Consider the following 20,298-nt stretch of genomic DNA (forward strand, 5'->3'; position numbering starts at 1 on the left):
CACCTGGTGGTAAGTGAACTCATAATATTATTAGTGTTGCTAATTTTGATTACAGTTTTCTTAATTTAACAGCTATATTCGAACTTCTTTTACATTCTTTTACATACTCGATTTATTTTACATTCAATAACTTGTCTCAATGTTATAATTAACTTGCATTTTATCTGAAATCTAACAATAATTGGATTTCCTCTGAAAATAAACTGTGCAAACAATTTCATTCCAACAGCTTGTCCAGATAAAATACACCGAAGAAGCAAGCAGCATGAAACGTTCTAAATACGTTTCTATAAAGACGCGATCGAAGGATGCAATGGATGACTCTGTGAGGAGAACGTGTCTTGTGCCTCTCTCGGAGATGTGCTTTAACGACCCATGCAGCTTCATACATATGCTTTTAACGTCTCTTTATTTTATTTTATTTGTACCAAAAACATTTACAGTAAGGAGAAAAGAGAGTAAAAGTAAAGTCTTAAGCTATTCTCATATTTAAAGGTTCCGTACCTCAAAAGGATAAACGAAACCCTTATAGGATCACTTTGTTGTCTGTCTGTCTGTCTGTCAAGAAACCTACATGGTACTTCTCGTTGGGTGCCAGCCAGGTAACCTCCCAGTGTGCCTGGGTGCTGCTGGTCCCTTTTGGATCCCGTCCGAGGGGAAGAGCAGTATTCGGGCCGGTGGCGGTGCACCCCGGTAACATGGCTAATAATCTGTCTTCGGGGATATTGTTGGCTGTGGCTAATGACCTGGCAGGGGGGAGGTCTCTCCGCCTGTCCCTCTCACTAGCAGAGGGCACGGGTCGGGAGGCGCAAGCACGGTGCGCCTCGGACGTGCGGGGTGGGGACCTCGTGGGTGGGTCCCCGGTGGAGGGTCCGCCTCGGCGGACGTCGCTGGCTGGGTCGCGGTTGATTACTTCGGTGTTCCCGTGACCCAGTCACCAGGCGACGCGCAGGAGCGTCGCTTGGTTTTAGTGGGTTTTCCGGTCGCCTCTCGGCCGGCGAGTCCCACATACCTTCCTTCCAGTTGGTTGGCTGGCTGTTTAGCTGGCTGGCTTCCAGGAGGGGAGGGATGCGTAAACGAATTTTCCAGCGATTAAAAAAAAAGGGTACTTTCCGTTGACTTAGAATCATGAAATTTGACAGGAAGGTAGGTCTTATAGCAGACATAAGGGTAAAAATCTAAAAACCGTGAATTGGTGAACATCACAAGAAAAAAATTAAAATGTGTTCATGAACACATATTGCTAATTTCAACTTTCAAAGTCAGATTAATATACCATGTCGGATATCATCTGAAAGGGCTTTACTTGTACATTCAAAAACAGATTTTTATTTATGTTATGCGTAATAGTTTTTGATTTATCGTGCAAAATGTCGAGAAAATGCGACTATTACGGAATCCTCGGTGCGCGAGTCTGACTTGTACTTGGCTGGTTTTGTTCCGGGAAATTAAAGTTCCCACGAGATACTCAAAAACCTAAATCCACCTTGATTTGAACTTCAAATCCAACGTTTGGGGGCGTGGTATAGAGATAGCTGCATTCAGGGGCAGTCAGACGGACACAGGCTACTTTTTATTTCGGAAAATAGAACAGTTCCCTCGGGATTTTTAAAAATCTAAGTTCACATGGATGAAGTCGCGGTTGTCATCTAGTTAACAATAAATAGTGTAAAGAAAATTTAAAAAAAAACCGGCCAAGTGCGAGTCAGGCTCGCGCAATGAGGGTTCCGTACTACAGTCGTATTTTTTCGACATTTTGCACGATAATTCAAAAACTATGATGCATGAAAATAAATAAAAATCTGTTTTAGATTGTACAGGTGAAGACCTTTTATATGATACCCCACTTGATATAGTCACTCACTTCGAAAGTTGAAAATACTAATTATTAGTTCATGACCACAATTTAATTTTTTTTGTGTGATCTAACCCTAAATTCACGGTTTTCAAATTTTTCCCCAAATGTCAGCTATAAGATGTACCTACCAAATTTCATGATTCTAGGTCAACGGGAAGTACCCTGTAGGTTTCTTGACAGACAGACGGACAGACAGACAGACAGACAGACAGACAACAAAGTGATCCTATAAGGGTTCCGTTTTTCCTTTTGAGGTACGGAACCCTAAAAATACTTAGAGTTTTATAAATTTTGTACAAGCTATTAAAATTTTCTTTGAATTTTCTCCGCTGCGTGAAAATATCCAATTACAGCGAACTCGTGGAGCGAGAACTTGGAGAAAGTTGCAGGTAAAGGGTTCACGCAGCTCCAAAGTAAGTAAAGGGCTTATTAAAGTTTCCCCCGCGCCCTTTTTATGCAGATGTTACCGCTGTTTGTGAAGTCACTGACAAAATGGGATTTTCGGAACTGCTTTGATATCATTTTTGATGATAATTTAGAGGTAGAGGAGAGAGTGCCGTCTTGCATTTTTATTCGACGATGATGAAATCTACTAAAGATAGACCGGTGTCAGAGTGAAATATATAGTCCGCGACAGGTTGAGATGGCAATCGGGGAGGGAACTCCCCGCGTTAACCTTGGTGCGGGCGAGCGCAGGTGACGTACGGGTGTGCGGGGCGTCTCCCCGCCTCATACGCCCAATTGCCATCTCGACCTGTCGCGTACTATGCATAGAGTATATTTTAGTTCATCATCATCATTATTAACCACCATCGATCAGGAGTTTGGGTTTAATGAAATTATGATTATGACTATGAACACACTCCTTCCAAGTTAGCTCGCTTCCATCTTATACTGCATCATCAATTACCACCAGATAAGATCGCGGTAAGGGCTAACTTGTATCAGAATTTTAATAAAAAATCAACCGATAGACGTCCATAAGAGACCTATGTCCATTGTCCAGCTGACAATGGACATAGGTTTCAGGTAGAGACTTCCAACGCCACGGTCTTGCGCCGCCTGGATCCAGCGGCTCCCTGCGACTCGTCTGATGTCGTCTGTCTAGCTAGTCACTAGTGGTCCATTCTAGCATCTTGGGTTTACTCTAGTTCTCCTACGGATCTCCTCATTTCGTTTATTCATAGTAGTTACTGGTACCTACCAGTGGCGAAGAGTGAAAATCTGATAAAGGGAAGCCGGAAACGTACTTACCTAAAAGAATATCAGCTGTTCGATTTTTGTTTTCAAAACTTAATTTAGAAAAATTTCTATCGTTACGTAACAAGAAATCTGTTAAACAACAATCTATGTGAATTAAGGCCATTTCTGATTTTGGCTTACCAAACTGAATCAAAATTACCGTGAACTTACACTTATAAGTTATTAATCACATCCCCAATTTTTTTTTTTTTTTTTTTTTTTTTTCTAGATATTTGTAGAGGGTTTGTTTACAACCTAAACATGTCACCCTCATAGGAGCAAACATTTCATTATGTTCTAACTTCTAAAATTTGAGTACGTTTTATACAGCTTGCACAGTGCTCTGGCCTCCTTAGACAAAGGGAGGGCCAAAACACTGTTACAAGTACCCACATCTCTCAAGTCAATATTAAACCTATTTATAAAATTATGCCTTTCTATTTCGTTCCGGACACACTCCACTAAGACGTGATAAACATCCTCGATTATATCGCATTCTGTGCATTTTGGCGAGTTTGATTTTCCAATAAGGTATGCAAATCCGTTCAGTGGAATGTGACCGGAACGTAGTCTTAAAGCTACTACAATTTCGAATCTACTTAACTTAGCACCAATAAACCACGGTTGCCGAGGGAGGGATGGCTGTATAGTCTTATACCATATGCCTTTGATGAGAGATCTCTGGTCAAAATGTTCCTTCCACATATCAAAACATCTTTCTTTTACTAAAAAAATTAGATCACTGAAATAGGGTAGCCCATCAAATACGATGCTTCTTTGGCTAGGTGGTCGACTTCCTCGTTACCTGGCAAGCCTATGTGAGATGGGATCCATTGTAGACATAGATACTTTTTATTAGATAAGATCTTAAGGATTGATTTTATGATATCATATGCTAGTGGTACACCGCGAAAAACAGTTGTAGTACATTTCAACATATGCTGAAGGGCACTCTTTGAGTCCGTAAGAATCACATAATTGCCAGGAGCAAGGGAGTCAATATATGCCACAGCTTCCGCTATAGCCACCAACTCAATGTGCATGATAGACATATTCGAATTAACTCGTAATCCGACCGATGTTCCCGATTGAGTGTCTAAGAAAGCCATACCAGAACCATCCTCTCCTTTGCAACCATCCGTGTAAATCCTGTAGAAATTTTCATATTTATCGGCAATGTAATGCATACAAAGATTTTTTAACACATTCTGATTGTATTGCCTTTTAGCGTTCTTGATCGTCTCAATCTCCGTGTTAACTACATTTGTTAAATCCACATTGCTGATCCAAGTATCTAGGGAAAAACAGTCCAAATTATTACTCTTATGAAATGCGGTGTGTTTGAACTCGTCGTGAACTAAAGCTAATAAAGGTTTATTTTTGCATCTCCAATATCTATCTTGACAAAGGGCACTGAGAACACTAAGTGTATTCGCTAGCTCACTTTCCGAGATTGATACCGACTTAAACCAAAACTTCCCGGCCAGGTAGTATCTTCTTGTACATAAGGGTTGGAGATATAGCTCCGATTCCATTACATGAATCGGCGTGCTTCTGATAAAACTACCAACAATCCGCATGTATTGGTTCTGAATTTTATCCAACTTACTTAAGTGTGTATTACAGCTGTTTGCAAATAGGAAGCTAGCATAATCTAATCGGCTTCGTACTATAGCAATGTACAATTTTCTTAAATGGGTTGGGTGAATGCCCCACCCCGGCCCTACCAATACTTTAAAAACATTAAAAAACTTTGAGCATCTTTCTTTTAATTCATTAATGTGTTTTTTCCACCTTAGAGAATAATCTAACCATAGACCTAAGTGTTTTACGCAATTGGCCATCTGCAGAGTAGAATCATTGACAGTTAAATTTACCGTTGCATCTTTATAGCCCCTTCTAAAAATACATATTTTACTTTTGACTGCTGATACCTGTAATCCTAATTGCATCGCAGTATGAACAAATTTATTTAATTCTAATTGTAAGACCTGTGACCCTCTTTGGGTATTTTTGCACATCAAATAGATTACAAAATCGTCAGCGTATTGAGAAATTGAAACCTTATCAGTATTTATACATTTACACAGATCTAATGTCGCAATATTGAAAAGCAGAGGTGAGAGCGGATCTCCTTGAGCCAACCCCTTCCCAGTTTTCCGGCAGATATATGAATTCTCAACATTAATTTTAAGATTCCTCTCATTTAAAAAATTCCACAAGTAGCTGCATAATCTGCCACTGATTCCTAATAAGTCCATAGACTTAAGTAGCACTGAAATATCTATATTGTTGTAGGCATCTTCTAGGTCTACGAAACAAGCTATTGTGGCTTGTTGTTTAGATAAAGCTATTTGTATTCTTGAGACTAATGTAGATAAATTTTCCAACGAAGATCGACTTTTACGAAAACCGGTGGTAACTGGTAATAGAATCTTATTCTTTTCTATGTGCCACTCTAATCTATTGATTAGTATGCCATGAAAAATTTTACAGATGCACGATATCATTGAAATGGGTCTGAGAGATAAAGGGAAGTTAGGACCTCTGCTGTGTTTTGGGATAGGAATAATAATTATATCCCTCCATTGTTTAGGAACAAATCCATTCATAAAAAAAATATTGTATAGTTGTAATAAGATATTTTTGGCATTTTTAGGTAAGTTCTTAATCATGGAATATGATATGTTGTCGGCACCAGGGGAAGTATCTTTATTTTTAATACAACTAAGCAATTCTTGCAGTGATATTTTTGTATCTAGAGATACGTTGCTTGTTGAGAAAACTGGTTTATCCGGAGAAACATAATCAGGTGTGAGCTTTTCTAGAAGTTTGACACATTCATCCTTTGGAATATTACTGCTAGGATTGTGACGGCCCTTGAACCATCTCATTTTATACCAAAGCTCGTTTTGATTGGAAGCTCCATCTAAAGAATTGCAAAACGTTTGCCACGATTTATTACGGTCGGTGCGTATCCTTCTCTGTGATTTTTGAATTTTCTCTTGTAAAATATCAAAATTTTGGGGGGTGGGATTACGTCGAAAAGTTGACAGGGCCAGTCGACGTTCTGCAACACATTTAGAAAGGTCCGGGTTCCAGTAGGGCTTAGGGCGAAATTTTTTAGAAGGGTTCAGACTTATTTTTATATGTGGAATATGAAGATCTGCAGCTATATTTAAGTAATTAATAAAATTATCGTACGAAGTCTGTAAGTCTTCCTTAAATTCAAATTTTTCAAACATTGATTTTAGGCAGCTTTTATAGTTTTGCCAATTAGCCTTTTTGTAATTACGTTGGGGAAAATTATTAGGACGGGCATTAAATTCAGTTGAAATTTTAATCATTAGGTGATCACTGCCCAGAGATTCGTTTAAAACCGTCCAATTGAAGTTCAAAACAATATCTGAAGATATTAATGAAATATCTGGAGCTGACTGCCTACATTGACCACTCACCAGATGTACACGCGTCGGAGTACCGTCATTTAAAGTGCAAAATAAATGGTCTTCGAGGGCATCAAATATTTGAACCCCTCTTGAGTCGATTTTATTAGACCAATTTGTATGGTGACCATTGAAGTCGCCTAATATTAATGTTTTCTTTCTAAATCTTGAAAATAAAATATCCCACTCTTTTTGATGTGTACGTGCCGATGGAGGACAGTATAAAGAGATAATATGATTGATATCGTCGCAGTTATGAACTTTAATTCCTATCATTTCTATGCCTGAACTTATATCTGATATTTGCAGCAGGTCAGCTTTGATAGATCTATGCACAAATAGTGCGACACCTCCATACGAGTCCGCCCTATCTTTACGGAAGATATTGTAATCTTTTACCTGTAATGTCGTGCTCGAGTCTAACCAGGTTTCACTCAGAGCAGCAATGTGAACTTTTTCCTGCAAGAGAATATTTTGAAACGACAACAACTTAGGCTTAACACTTTGCGCATTCCATTGTATAATGTTCAGTTTTATGTTATTATTATTACTAGCCATTATTAATAAATGAGTCAATAATTGTCTTAATAAAGGACCAGTCAGATATATAATCCATCAATGCCGAATACACCCACTCAAATACGCACTTTGCAATATTCTTAATTTTTAATTGTATAGGAATTCCTTTCAAAAATAAAATATTTTTAAGCCTGCTCAAAAGCTCTAAAAATGGTATCCTGTTATTTTGTTGATTAGAATTATTCTCCTTTTCTTTAGTATTGTACAAATCTTCACTTTCCTTAGTAATTTCTTCCATATCTTCAAATCGCCTTCGTGGAGTCTTTGTTGTTTTAGCTGTACTGTGAGAACTAGTTGGTTTGTGAATAATAGCGGTAGTCTTTACAACATGTGCATATGTGGATGTATCTGATGATGCGGGCGGTTTATTTATATTTGCTGATGTGTAGGACGTCGTAGGAAGAATAGGTGAGGAAGGGCAGTTCGGCATATTGGGTGGCCTCTCTGGTCTCAATGGCACGTAAACAGATAACGCTTTTTTATAGGTACAATTAAGTTCGGCCATTATCTCTCTAAGTTTTCGTTCTTTAAGATAACTGGGACACGTCTTTGACATCGCCATATGGTTTCCATTACAGTTAACACACTTATAAGTTGTAGTTGTGCAATTGTCGTGGTTTCCACCGCATTTTGGGCAAATGACCTTGAATGAGGGACACCTTCTAAGAATGTGACCTAGCCGCCAACATTTTGAGCACTGAGAGACCCGGAAAATATATGGTTCTATATTAATTTTGAGACCGTCTACTGATATGTATTGGGGTAGCTGTTTGCCTCTAAAACATAGCCGAACGCATTCACTAGGAGTCCAGCCGTTTACCGCTGTATCGCTACGGCGGTCGAGGCGCATAATGGATAGTAATTCGATTTCATTGGGGCATTCAATACTTTTGGCGATTTCTTCGCTTGACAAGTCCAAGTCCACTCCTCTTATGATACCATATGATATATCTTTCTCCAACGCCCTATAGATTCTCCAGCCTTTATCAATAAACTCCCTACAATTTTCTAGTTTCTTAGCGCTGATTTCATTAGGCACATGGAGCCGAATTTTAAAAGGGCTGATATATTTTACTCTTTCGATGTCACTCAAATTATTCTTTTTAAAAAGTTTTGCCATTGCAAACTGTTTGGGTAAAATTTCCGAACTAGAGATATATATTTCAATAGAATCGTTTCCGGGTTTCGTCTTTTTCCCTCTGCTTCCCACCGTAGTCCATTCACTCTCCTCATCATCTGATCTTGTTCTCTTCTGAGCTCTTAAATCCTCTTCCCTGCACACTTCTAAAGTCATATCTACCTCTTCCTCTTGGTTGTATTGGTGCTCTTCTACTAACATTACTTCCTGTTGTATATCATTCTCGCCGCGTAACACAATTGTATTATTTGCATTTGCGTACCCGTCACTGTCTTTACTCATTGCGTATAAACCCGTCCGGCCGGCCGTAGGCAGGTAGATAGATACCTACGTTGCTTCGCGGCCGGCGCGCGTAAATAAAATTGTAAGCGGTAGCACTCGGTCGGACGCGGCTCCTTCGCACGGTTACCGCGACGAAACTGGCATCCCCAATTTATTATATCAAAATAAAACACCACTAACAACTTTAAAAACAAACAAGCATGGCCGCTTCACAAAAACAAATGTATCAATATCAAATCACCCTTCAAAATACAAAATACTCAAAATAGTAGCATGTACCTGTTAAAACAATACTATTAATATAATTTTTAATTTGGAGGTATTATAGGTGTTCGCGATGATTCCGTCAGTAGGTACTAATTTAGTTCGAGAAAAGATTCGAGTCAAAATACGTGCAAAAAAGGGACCATTGTGTTTACGCGAAAGAACAATAGGCTAGTATCGAAAAAGTGTAAACATCTATTGTCTGCGTAATTTATGATCCACTCGAGATTTCTCGAATAATCTGTGAAAGGGACGGGCGTATAAGATAGTAAGGGACGGACATAGCCCCGAAATCGTATATAAGCGGACGAATCAGTTCGCTTCTAGCGTGCGCAGCGGATAGACACGTTTTCGTTTATTTCTTGGTGATTTTGTGTGTGCAACGCGTGCGCGTCTTTCTAAGCATTTTCTGCATGTTGTAATACACCAAAATGGCAAAATGTGCAAAATGTGTAAAAATGGTGAACAAAAAAAGTCCGGGATTGCAGTGTGGAAGGTGTAACAAGTGGATGCACGCCACTTGTGCATCCATGAGTAATGACCAACTAGCGGCATTACACACGGCCGATTCGGTAGATTGGAAGTGCCGTGGATGTATTGGGAACTCGAAACAAAAAAGGATCTCAGTCATTCTACCAGATGCTGAGGATGATGACAACACGGACACTGACTCAATTACACCGGGGCCGGGTCTTGACGCAAACAGTCAAAAAATTTTAGCTACCGTGCTCACAACAATACGATGTGAAATAAGGGATTCCATCCAAGAGGAAATGAAGAGAACGTTTCAGTTCTACTCCGATAAAATAGACGATTACCAAAAAACTATAGAAATTTGTGAAGAAAAAATTAAATCACTAGAAAACCAATGCAAAGACGTCAAAAACAAATATACAAATATGAAAAATAATTTAGATTCTATAAACATAAAATTAAATACCATCGAGCAAGAAAAATTAGAAAACACATTAGAAATAAATGGAATACTAAAAGAAAACGAAGAAAATCTTAATGAGATAGTTAATAAAATCTCAGTTTTTATCAAACAAGACTGTCATGACATCTTAAAGATATACAGAAAGGAACCAAGAGCATCAGCAAACAGAAAAAGAAATACCTCGTCTACTATAGTTCTCCAACTGCGTGAGGGGCGAAGAGATCAGTGGCTCGAAGCAGCAAAGTCCACTACCATTAGCCCGAGGGCCCTCGGGAGGGATGGAGATGGAAGGATATACTTAAGAGAAGCCCTTACACCAGCATCGGCTTACTTGCTATGGAAGACAAAGTCTGAGCTTAAGGCCACTAATCTAGTACAGTTCGTTTGGTGCAAGCGTGGTAATATTTTGATTCGAAAATCAGAGAAGGACAAAATACATATGATTCGATCGGAAAGTGACGTCGAAAAGTGGGTTGCGACGCTGAGGAACGGGGCAGAGGTTTGATATGCTCAACCTGACTTTATTATATAAACTATTTAACTTGTTACTTGATACTCTTAATGGATAACAACAACCCTAACATATTAGAAGGAAGTTTTTTCTCGTGGAACGAGTATATTAAATCTCTTCCTCACGTTCAGGATGATTTAGTTACGTTAACTGTAAATATAAGATCCATGTTGATTAATTTTTCCTATTTAGAATACATAATAACAACGAGCCAGCGCACAATAGACCTTATTATTCTTTGTGAAGTTAACATTAGGGACTCAACTAAAATGTTATTTGAGTTACCAAACTATAATATGTATACTAACCTGCGAAATTACAGTAGAGGTGGAGGTGTAATCATATATGTACATAAAAAACTTAACTTTACGATGGTGCCGGCACCGACTCAATATTTCGAATCGGTGACGGGCTATATTCAGTTTCGATATAACTATAATCTATACGTATGCGCGGTGTACCGACCGCCTGATAAGTGTAGAAATAGTTTCTTTACAGAAATCGCGTCACACATAACCAGAGCGGTGAGTAATAATGACTTACTACTTGTAGGCGACATGAACATAGATTTAAAAAAATCAAACACAGTAAGTGCTACCTATTTATCTACAATGGCTGAACTGGGACTTAGTTGTGGTATCTCTCAGTATACTAGGATAGAAAAAAAAGGGCAATGTATAACTAAAACATGTATAGATCATGTGTTTACGCGACTAGGTCAGACTCGAATGATATATACCGCTTCGATTAGCGACCCTATAGCCGACCACAATATAATTGCATGTACTTTAACAGCGCGGGCAACTAATGCGCGCGCGCAAGGTCGTGGCCACAGCGCCAATGCGTCGATATTAAATGCATCGAGACTCATTACGATATTTAATAACAGTGATATACTACAAGAACTGCGTCAGGTGGACTGGAGCGCAGCGCTCGCGTGTAACTGCCCAAATAAGGTGTACGAGTTTATTACAAGTCAGTTTAATGCTATTTATAACAAATGCTCGCGAGTTATTAAATCCAGGTCTTCTAAAAGAAATAACTGTAAATGGGCTGACAAAAAAATGGAAAAAATGTGTTCTCAAAAAAATAACTTATATAAGATATGGCGAAAAGATACAGGAAATATAGATAATAAAATTTTGTACAATAAATATAGAAATAAGACAAATAAATATATCAATTATTTAAAAAACCAATATGTAAAAAATCAAATACGGGAAAATTTTAAGAATTCGAAGAAATTGTGGAATATTATTAACGAAATTTGTGGTAAATTTAGGATATCAATTGATGAGGTATTATTAAAATCATTTAATTTAAATAAATTTGATTTAGCTAATAGCTTCGCTAAGGAGTTCGAGAAAAATGTAAATGCTACATCTGTCCTATGTAATAAACCGTTCTATCCTGTGACAAGAGGCTCGCAGGAGGCAGAGGTAGCAATGAGGCTTGAGAGGGCAACAATCGATCAAGTATACAAAATAATTAAAAATATAAATGGTAAAAAATGTCCAGGTTTCGACAAAATCAGGGCGGCTGACATAAAAGGTGTCGGCAAAGAAATAACGCCGGTATTGACCCATCTCATTAACACCTGTATTGATACCTCTACCTACCCAGATGCCCTTAAAATTGGTATTATTCGGCCTATATATAAAGGGGGATGTCATAAGAATTTTAACAACTATCGACCTATAACTATTTTGTCGTGTATTGATAAGGTAATAGAAAAATATATCGGCGACAAAATTAAAAACTTCTTAGAGGATAATAGTATTATCAACAAAAAACAATTTGGCTTTCAAAAAAATCGAAATACTTCTCAACTTCTATGTCAGTTTACCAATGAAATCAACGAGTACATGAATGATAAGAAGCATGTGCTCGTGGTTTTCATTGACTTTAGTAAAGCGTTTGATATGCTGGTATTTGAAACGCTATATTCTAAACTAGAGAAATGTGGAATACAGGGATCCCTCCTAGAATGGTTCAGAAATTATCATCAAAATAGATTAACCTATGTCAAAATAGATAATACGATTAGTGACAGCACACGTACGACCAAAGGAACAGCTCAGGGTTCGATTCTTGGTCCTACCGAATATCTAATGTACGTAAATGAGATGTGTAATCTGTTCAATGAGGGATCCGTGTATCAATTCGCAGATGACACATGCCTCATAGTAGCAAATAGAGACCTGCAGGCGGCCGAGCGATTGATGCAAGCTAACTTTGATACCTTATGTAAATGGGCGCATGATGTTGGACTAGTTATAAATACTAAAAAAACTAAAGCAATGCATATACATACTGCGCATAATAAATCAGTGCATAAGGCTTCTATTGTTGCTCATTCGCACGACTGCCTGCACGGGTACATAAACCCCTGTAAATGTCCGCCCATTGAAATGGTTAGTGAACACATGTATATAGGACTCAAAATCGACAATCGCTTTAATTGGCTCCCTCATATAAACTATATTTGCAATAAATTAAGAGCTATCCTAAGTAAAATGTATATACTTAAATTTAAACTTCCATATAGGACGCTGAGACTGCTTTACTTAGCATTGGCAGACTCTATAATTGATTATGGCTTAAGTAGTTATGGTAGAACCTTCAAAACTTATCTGTTACGCATATACAACTTACAAATAAAAATAATTAAAACCATAGTACCTAAAAAAATTAAATTAAAATTCTCCAATGATTATTCTAAATTATTTAAGTACTGCAAGTTACTGCCAGTGCTAAGTAAGGTTAGCCTGGCGATCCTGAAAGAAGAATATCATAACATAAAGCACCTAACTTGTAAAGAGAGAAACAGAAAGCTGCGCATCTTACCAAACTACAAGAAGTTTAAATTACCTAAGAATAATAATAAGTATGGAACTAGAACATGTTCATATATCTTAGCAAATATAATGAATAACTTACCTTTAACTCTGCAAAATACCTACAGTAAAAGAGCGATTTTTATAAGAAATTGTAAGAGGCACTTCCTGGATCTAGGTGCCTCTTTGGATGCCTAGTCTAGGTCTAGGAAGTGCTTCATGTAACGATATTTTATATGTACAAATATGCACTAATTTACAGCTTTTAATTTTTATAGTATATAAGTTTGTTACCTAGATTTTATTAAATTTGTAAAACGCGAACTCGCCATCCTCACATAAACTTTAACAGTTTCTAGAGGATGGCGCGAACTGTTTATTTTAAAATGTATTTTTGAAATTTACGTGATCAATAAAAAAAAAAAAAAAAAAAAAAAGAATTCGACGACGCGGCAAGTTTTGTATTACAGTGGAAAGAGTGCGAATCAGAACAGTGAACGTTCTTAAGTGAATAGTGAATATTATAAGTGTTAAGTGTATTTAGTAAATTGAAGATATTAATTGTGATTATTCTAAAAGTGGACAATAAAGTGGACCTTAATTTGAATCAGTCTTTAAGTTTAAGTAGTCGCACGTACCTTGTTAGATATACCTACTTACCCGCCAGTGCTAAGTGTTCAGTACGTTACAATTGGTCCTTCGACGAGCCGGATCGGGTTATTGTAATAGGTATTACCTACAGGTGAGGATGCCGACTACAAGATCAGAATCTTTACGCTCAAAGATTATGGCAGAAACCACGGCAAGGGATGATGGTGGTAGTGTCAGTATGCCAATCGAGACTACTGACACATTAACTACCAGTCAATCTACGCTAAGGATGCCTCCGCCCTGTGTAAACGTCAGAACAGTGGGATCCCCGGCGCGACAGGTTGGGGACATAATCAGTCGGAATACAGACCCTGCCCCCACAGAGGGGGGCATTCCGGTATTCACTTCTGGTACTAACGACGTTTCACCTAATGTTGAGCCTTCTGGATTATTCAGGATGAAAGACAAAATTAAGGAACCACGTCAACAAGCGCTGGACATACGAAGGACTTCTTTGAACCCTTATAAGACTACGCGTGCGGATAACGCGCACCCGTTGCCGAGGAAAAAGAGGTCAGAAATTGAAAAAGAGATAGCGCAGAGAGAGTATGAAGCTGCCAAAGCCACTGAAAAGCTGGCTCGAGCAAAACTGTTGGCACTGCAGGAACAAGAGGAAACCGAAGAAGAAATTTATGAACATGTTGAAGAATGGGTTATACAGAATTCGGAAGAAATCCAAGATAAAAGCTACCACCAGGTATCAAGGCAAGATGAAATATCGACAGTACAATTACTTGTACAGGAAATCAAGAAGTTAAACGCAAAAGATAAAGATAGCATAGAGTTGCCTTCATTCAGTGGTGCAAGCTCAGAGTGGATAAATTTCAAGAAGGCTTATTTTGAATCTGCTGAGAACTTTTCCCACGCAATGAACCGAGCGCGTCTTCGCAAGGCTCTACGAGGAACTGCTAAGGAGGCAGTGGAAAGCTTGATGAATAGCGTTGATGATCCAATGATTGTTATGCGGCACCTTGAAGATAGATTTGGTAGACCTGGATCTTTAGCATTAGCAGAGTTAGAAAAAATGAAACGAATAAAACCAGTGAAAAATGATCCAAGAGATATTTGCAGATTCGCCAGTCAGGTAAAGGCATCTATTTCTGTCATCAAAACTTTGAAGAAACCACAGTATCTGCATTCACCAGAAACTTCCAATTGCATAAGGGAAAAAATGTCAATGAACATGTTTGACAGATACGTCGCCTTTTATAGCCGGTATAGAGATACAGAAATAGCTGATTTAGAAATAATCGATTTATTCCTTACCGAAGAAATACAGAATTATGGAGTTTTTGCCCCACCTGAAGTTAGTAATGCCATAGAACCGCAATACGAAAGCACAGGAAGGACAGTTCACGCTATGCTAGAGCCAGAAGACGGAAAACAAGAATCACCATTGAAAAGTCGGGAAATGGCCATTCGCACAGCTAAGAGTGCATGTACTTTATGTGATGAGAATCATGGCCTATTGGAATGCAAGAAATTCAGAGAAGCCAACGTAGATGAACGATGGGAAATCGCGAAGAAAGCAAAGATATGTTTCAAGTGCCTACGTTACAGACACCAGAGGCTGGACTGCAGGGCTCCACCCTGTAGAAGATGCAGGAGACACCACCATGTAGCTCTTCATTCTGAAAGACCCGCACCAGCGATCCAGCAGAAGAGAGAGTCGTCCAATAATGTTGACCGCGAGGATGATAGATATTACGACGAAAGTGATTGCCATGATGAAAAACCAGAAGAGAAAATTGCATCCATCAATGCCGCAACGACTAAAGGAAATGTATATTTGAAGATGGTGCCAGTGAACCTGTTTGGCCCTAAAGGACAGGTCCAAGTGTTAGCATTGTTGGATGAAGGATCTACCATTACACTGGTAGATTCCTCGATTGCCGAGAAAATTGGAGTTGAAGGAAAGAGAGAACCATTGACAATAGAAACGGTTGGTGGTAAAGAATTGAAGAAAAATAACTCCTCTAGGGTCAAGCTGAAAATAAAGGGCGTGAACAGTGGAGAAATAATGACAATGGAAGCCAGGACAATAGACGATTTGAAGTTGTCAGAACAAGAAGTTGACGCGGAAGTAATAAACAACTGTCCCCATTTAGTAAAAATCAGAAAGGAACTCATTTACACGGGTGAAAAGCCAAAGCTTCTTATAGGACAGGACAATTGGGGATTGATTGTCACAAGGGAACTATTAAAAGGAAAGGCCAACCAACCAGTCGCATCACTTACTAGACTGGGATGGGTTTTGCATGGATTTGATAAAAGTACCAATGCTGTAGTTAACTTCGTTAACCATTGCCGAACAAAGGAAGATGAAGTAGAAGAAATCGTTAAAAAACACTTTGAACTAGAGTCATTGGGAATACAGACTAATTTTCCGAGTAATGACAGTGAACGAAGACCTTTAGAAGTTCTAAAGAAAACCACGAAGAAACTACCAAGCGATCAATACGAAACAGGGCTCTTATGGAAAAAAGAAGACGAAACTCTACCGAATAATATTGAAAAGAAGCTAGACCAAGACGATGCATTGAAAGAATCTTATACAGCGCGAATAGAGACTTTTTTGGAAAAAGATTGCGCAGAAACAGTGCCTACTAAAGAAAACCCAGCTGACGATGCGTCAATAAGGACGTCAAACGACTTTGACCAAGCAGCAAAATGGTTTCAAGGCTCTTCTTTCTTGCGTAAAAATGAAGAAGAATGTCCCGTGAGATTTGGAAAAACAAATGGAAATCTGGAAGAGAAAGAAATAAGACAACAAGTCGCACCGGTGAAGATACCAACGATTGACTTACCAGATCAAGAAAGGGTTTCAAGTTGGACCAAGTTGCCTCGAGCTACTGTAAGAGAACGATTCTTGGATCTATTAAGAAAGAGGAAGCATAAAACTGCCAATGCTGCCGAGCGGAAAGAAGAAATATGGAATCCAAACTTAAAAATCCAGCGGAACGAAGAACGAATAATAATAGAAACTAGGAAGAACGAGAATAATAATTTTGGACGTGAGAACTACCGGAGGAATACTAGGATGTTTAAATCATATTGGTGGTTTCCACGGCATCATCGCTTTAAACTGTAAAAAGGTGCTTTGGCACCGGGGGGAGATTGTTCGCGATGATTCCGTCAGTAGGTACTAATTTAGTTCGAGAAAAGATTCGAGTCAAAATACGTGCAAAAAAGGGACCATTGTGTTTACGCGAAAGAACAATAGGCTAGTATCGAAAAAGTGTAAACATCTATTGTCTGCGTAATTTATGATCCACTCGAGATTTCTCGAATAATCTGTGAAAGGGACGGGCGTATAAGATAGTAAGGGACGGACATAGCCCCGAAATCGTATATAAGCGGACGAATTCGACGACGCGGCAAGTTTTGTATTACAGTGGAAAGAGTGCGAATCAGAACAGTGAACGTTCTTAAGTGAATAGTGAATATTATAAGTGTTAAGTGTATTTAGTAAATTGAAGATATTAATTGTGATTATTCTAAAAGTGGACAATAAAGTGGACCTTAATTTGAATCAGTCTTTAAGTTTAAGTAGTCGCACGTACCTTGTTAGATATACCTACTTACCCGCCAGTGCTAAGTGTTCAGTACGTTACAATAGGGTAACTCGGATCCAACCGAGTTATTTACGTCAAATTTGTCTGACCTGTCAGAGTTCCAAATTCGTATTCGCTACTGGGCCAGATTAAATTGGTGTGCTCTTTATTAGTCGACCGTAGAGCGAGACAGACCTAGTTCGCTCCTTTCGCTTTCGCTAGGGAAATGAAAGAGATAAATACTAAGCAAAAATCTAACTAGGGAATCCGATATTTTACGGCTTGTACGGTGTAGGACTGTAGGTGTATTTTACTTACATTAGCTGTTATGTTTTTAACTTAAATTAGTACTTAATAACAAAAAAAATTTGCATTTGTGACGATCGAACCTTTGTATTTACGAACGTATTACGGAATTTATGTGAATAGTACCTACTTACGCTATATTATGCCAATTCTTAAAGGGAAGCCGATAGGAATCGTGTTATATTGACTCTTCGCCGCTGGTACCTACATTATCACAGCTTGTCAACCCTTCTTATTAAGTTGACAGTGCGTTCACGGCCTATCGTGACATTTACTGTAGATCGTGCCTAAACATTATCTATGGTCAACAAATACTATATAAAGATGTGTCAAAGTAAACCGTTACACACTCCGCTGAAGAATACGTTCGTTTCATCGTTCTCCGTATAGTTCTTGCATTTCATAAAGGCGAGTGGCTCATGTCGTATCGGTATAAGGTAAGGTATAGTAAATGTGTGCGTTTGCGAGCTCTTGCTCGCAACTGATTGGTCCGACATGCACGCACACTTACGCAACGCCCATGTAAACGACGTAACCACAAGTAAAGTTCACTCGCCTTCGTGAATTGCAAGAACTGTACCTGAAAATAGAAGATCTGCCTATCGGGTGTTCGGTGTTACTTCTAATAACTAACACAGCTTTTAGACACAAAAATCCCATTATCAAGAAATACATCAGCATTTCTGGAAACCACATAAGCCTAGAAGGTACCTGGCTGCAGTAAAATAGCCTTTATTGCGGTGTGTTAGGTGTTGGTGAATAAATAACAGGCCGGTAGTTATTGGGCCGTAAATTGGCACGGAGCCGCCATATGTTCGCTGATACCCCACATCACTCTCGCGGAGTGCGCCAACGTTGCTGAATACTAATACTTTGTACCTGCTTGATGACTGCTACCCACGAAATAATTCATCATCGTCATCATCATCCTGTGGACGTCCACTGTTGGACATAGGCCTTCCCTAAAGAGCGCCACCACACCCGGTCCTCAGCCTTCCTCATCCAGCCACTTCCCGCCAGCCTCTTTATATCGTCGGTTCATCGTGCTGGAGGCACGAAATAATTAGATTAAAACAATTATCTGTACTAAAATCAGCAATAGTTGAGTAGTTAAGACTTTGTCTTCGTATTCGGGGTGCCTGAGTTCAATGCCGGACACGCACCTCTAGCTTTTAAACATGGTTATTGGACTCTTATCAAGGAACCAGCTTATGCATGCGACTTCATCCGTGTGCACTACACAAATTTTATACCCCTATATTATCCCCTAAAGGGTTGAATTTTCGAAAATCTTTTCTTAGAGGATGCCTACGTCACAATAGCTCTACCTATTTGTATGCCAAATTTCAGCCCGCTCCGTCCAGTAGTTTGAGCTGTGCGTTGATAGATCAGTCAGTCAGTCAGTCAGTCAGCCTTCCATTTTATATATTTTTATTTCGAAAAAGTAGTAATAGTTCAGTGGTTAAGATTTTGGCTTCGTATTCAGGGTGTTCGGAGTTCAATTCCGGACCTTTAGTCTTTAAAAATAGTTATTGGAATTTTCTATCACAAAATTCTTACTAGCAGTTCGGGGTTGGAAAGTTAGCAATAAAATAAAATAAAAATCTTTTTTATACGAATAAACTTTTACAAGTACTTACGAATAGTCGGATGCATCTACCACTGGTTCGGAATGCCTTTCCTACCGAGAAGAACCAGCAAGAAACTCGGCGGTTGCTCTTTTCAAATATTTGATATAGGTACAAGATTATGCCATGTATAAAATAGTATTTGCAGTCTTGTGCGTTGCTGGAACGAGCTGCAGGTCAAATCCACGCTCTTTTATCATTTAGATAATCTTCAATTGTTTAATATGCTTTTTTCAGGAGCAATGTTACCCACCGTATCTCGGAGAGCACGTAAAGCCTTTCGTTCTGCGTCTGATTTCTCTCCGGTCGTGTTGGATAGCTGTTAGACTATGAGAGTGAGGGAATGGAGAGTGAACCTGTGTTTGCGAATACACTTGTGCACTATAATATCTCCTGCGTAGTTCGCTAGTTTCTGTTGAGAATTGGGATTGGTCACCGTGACCGAGCTCGATCAGAGTGCTTAGTATGAGATTTTACATCTGACACAACGATCATAGAACTCGAGATCGAAACATAATAACGTTTGAATAAAATGCACCTAAAGTTCTTTGATTTATAGTAAAAAAATTCGTCGTGCGGGTCTTCTCCGTTTATACGAGACGGGCCTACGGGCCTCGAGGCTTGGCCTCCTTACCCGGGTGAGGCGTAGGGCAACTTTGTGCCCTGGTGTCGTTCTTCAAGCCGGGATTTCAGCGGTTAGGGCCCGCCATTCTTGGCTTTTGGCCCTAGTGGACTTGTTTACCAGCTGAAAATCAGCACTGTATGTTCTTGTGCAACGAGGCATACAGCATAATGCTGAGCTGGGACACTTTTTCGGGTTGTGCCACACGTCACACATGACAGTTTGTTCCGGCGATTCTTTTGCTTAAAGCGCGTTGGGCTTATATGCTTAGGTGGAAGAAGCGCCGGAATAACCAGCTCTTAGTTTTAAGATGTGATATGTGGCACATTTTTGTAAATAAACGTCTTTTCTTTCTTCTTCTTTCTTTCTTCTTTATTTTCTGTTTGCTCTCCGCGCTGCGGGCGCCATAAACTCCGCCGCGCGCAGAGATATTGTCAGTCCAA

General features: G+C 39.1%; 1 long non-coding RNA gene across 1 annotated transcript; it reads left to right on the forward strand.

Annotated features, from left to right (window-relative positions):
* Positions 1-8,695: 8,695 nt before the first annotated feature.
* On the forward strand, positions 8,696-17,612 carry LOC138402441 (uncharacterized). The gene is made up of 2 exons (XR_011236817.1): positions 8,696-8,873; positions 17,365-17,612. It is a non-coding gene; the product is annotated as an uncharacterized lncRNA (long non-coding RNA).
* The last annotated feature ends 2,686 nt before the right edge of the window (positions 17,613-20,298 follow it).

This window comes from Maniola hyperantus, chromosome 6 (genome assembly GCF_902806685.2).
Source record: "Maniola hyperantus chromosome 6, iAphHyp1.2, whole genome shotgun sequence".
Classification (NCBI taxonomy): Eukaryota; Metazoa; Arthropoda; class Insecta; order Lepidoptera; family Nymphalidae; genus Maniola; species Maniola hyperantus.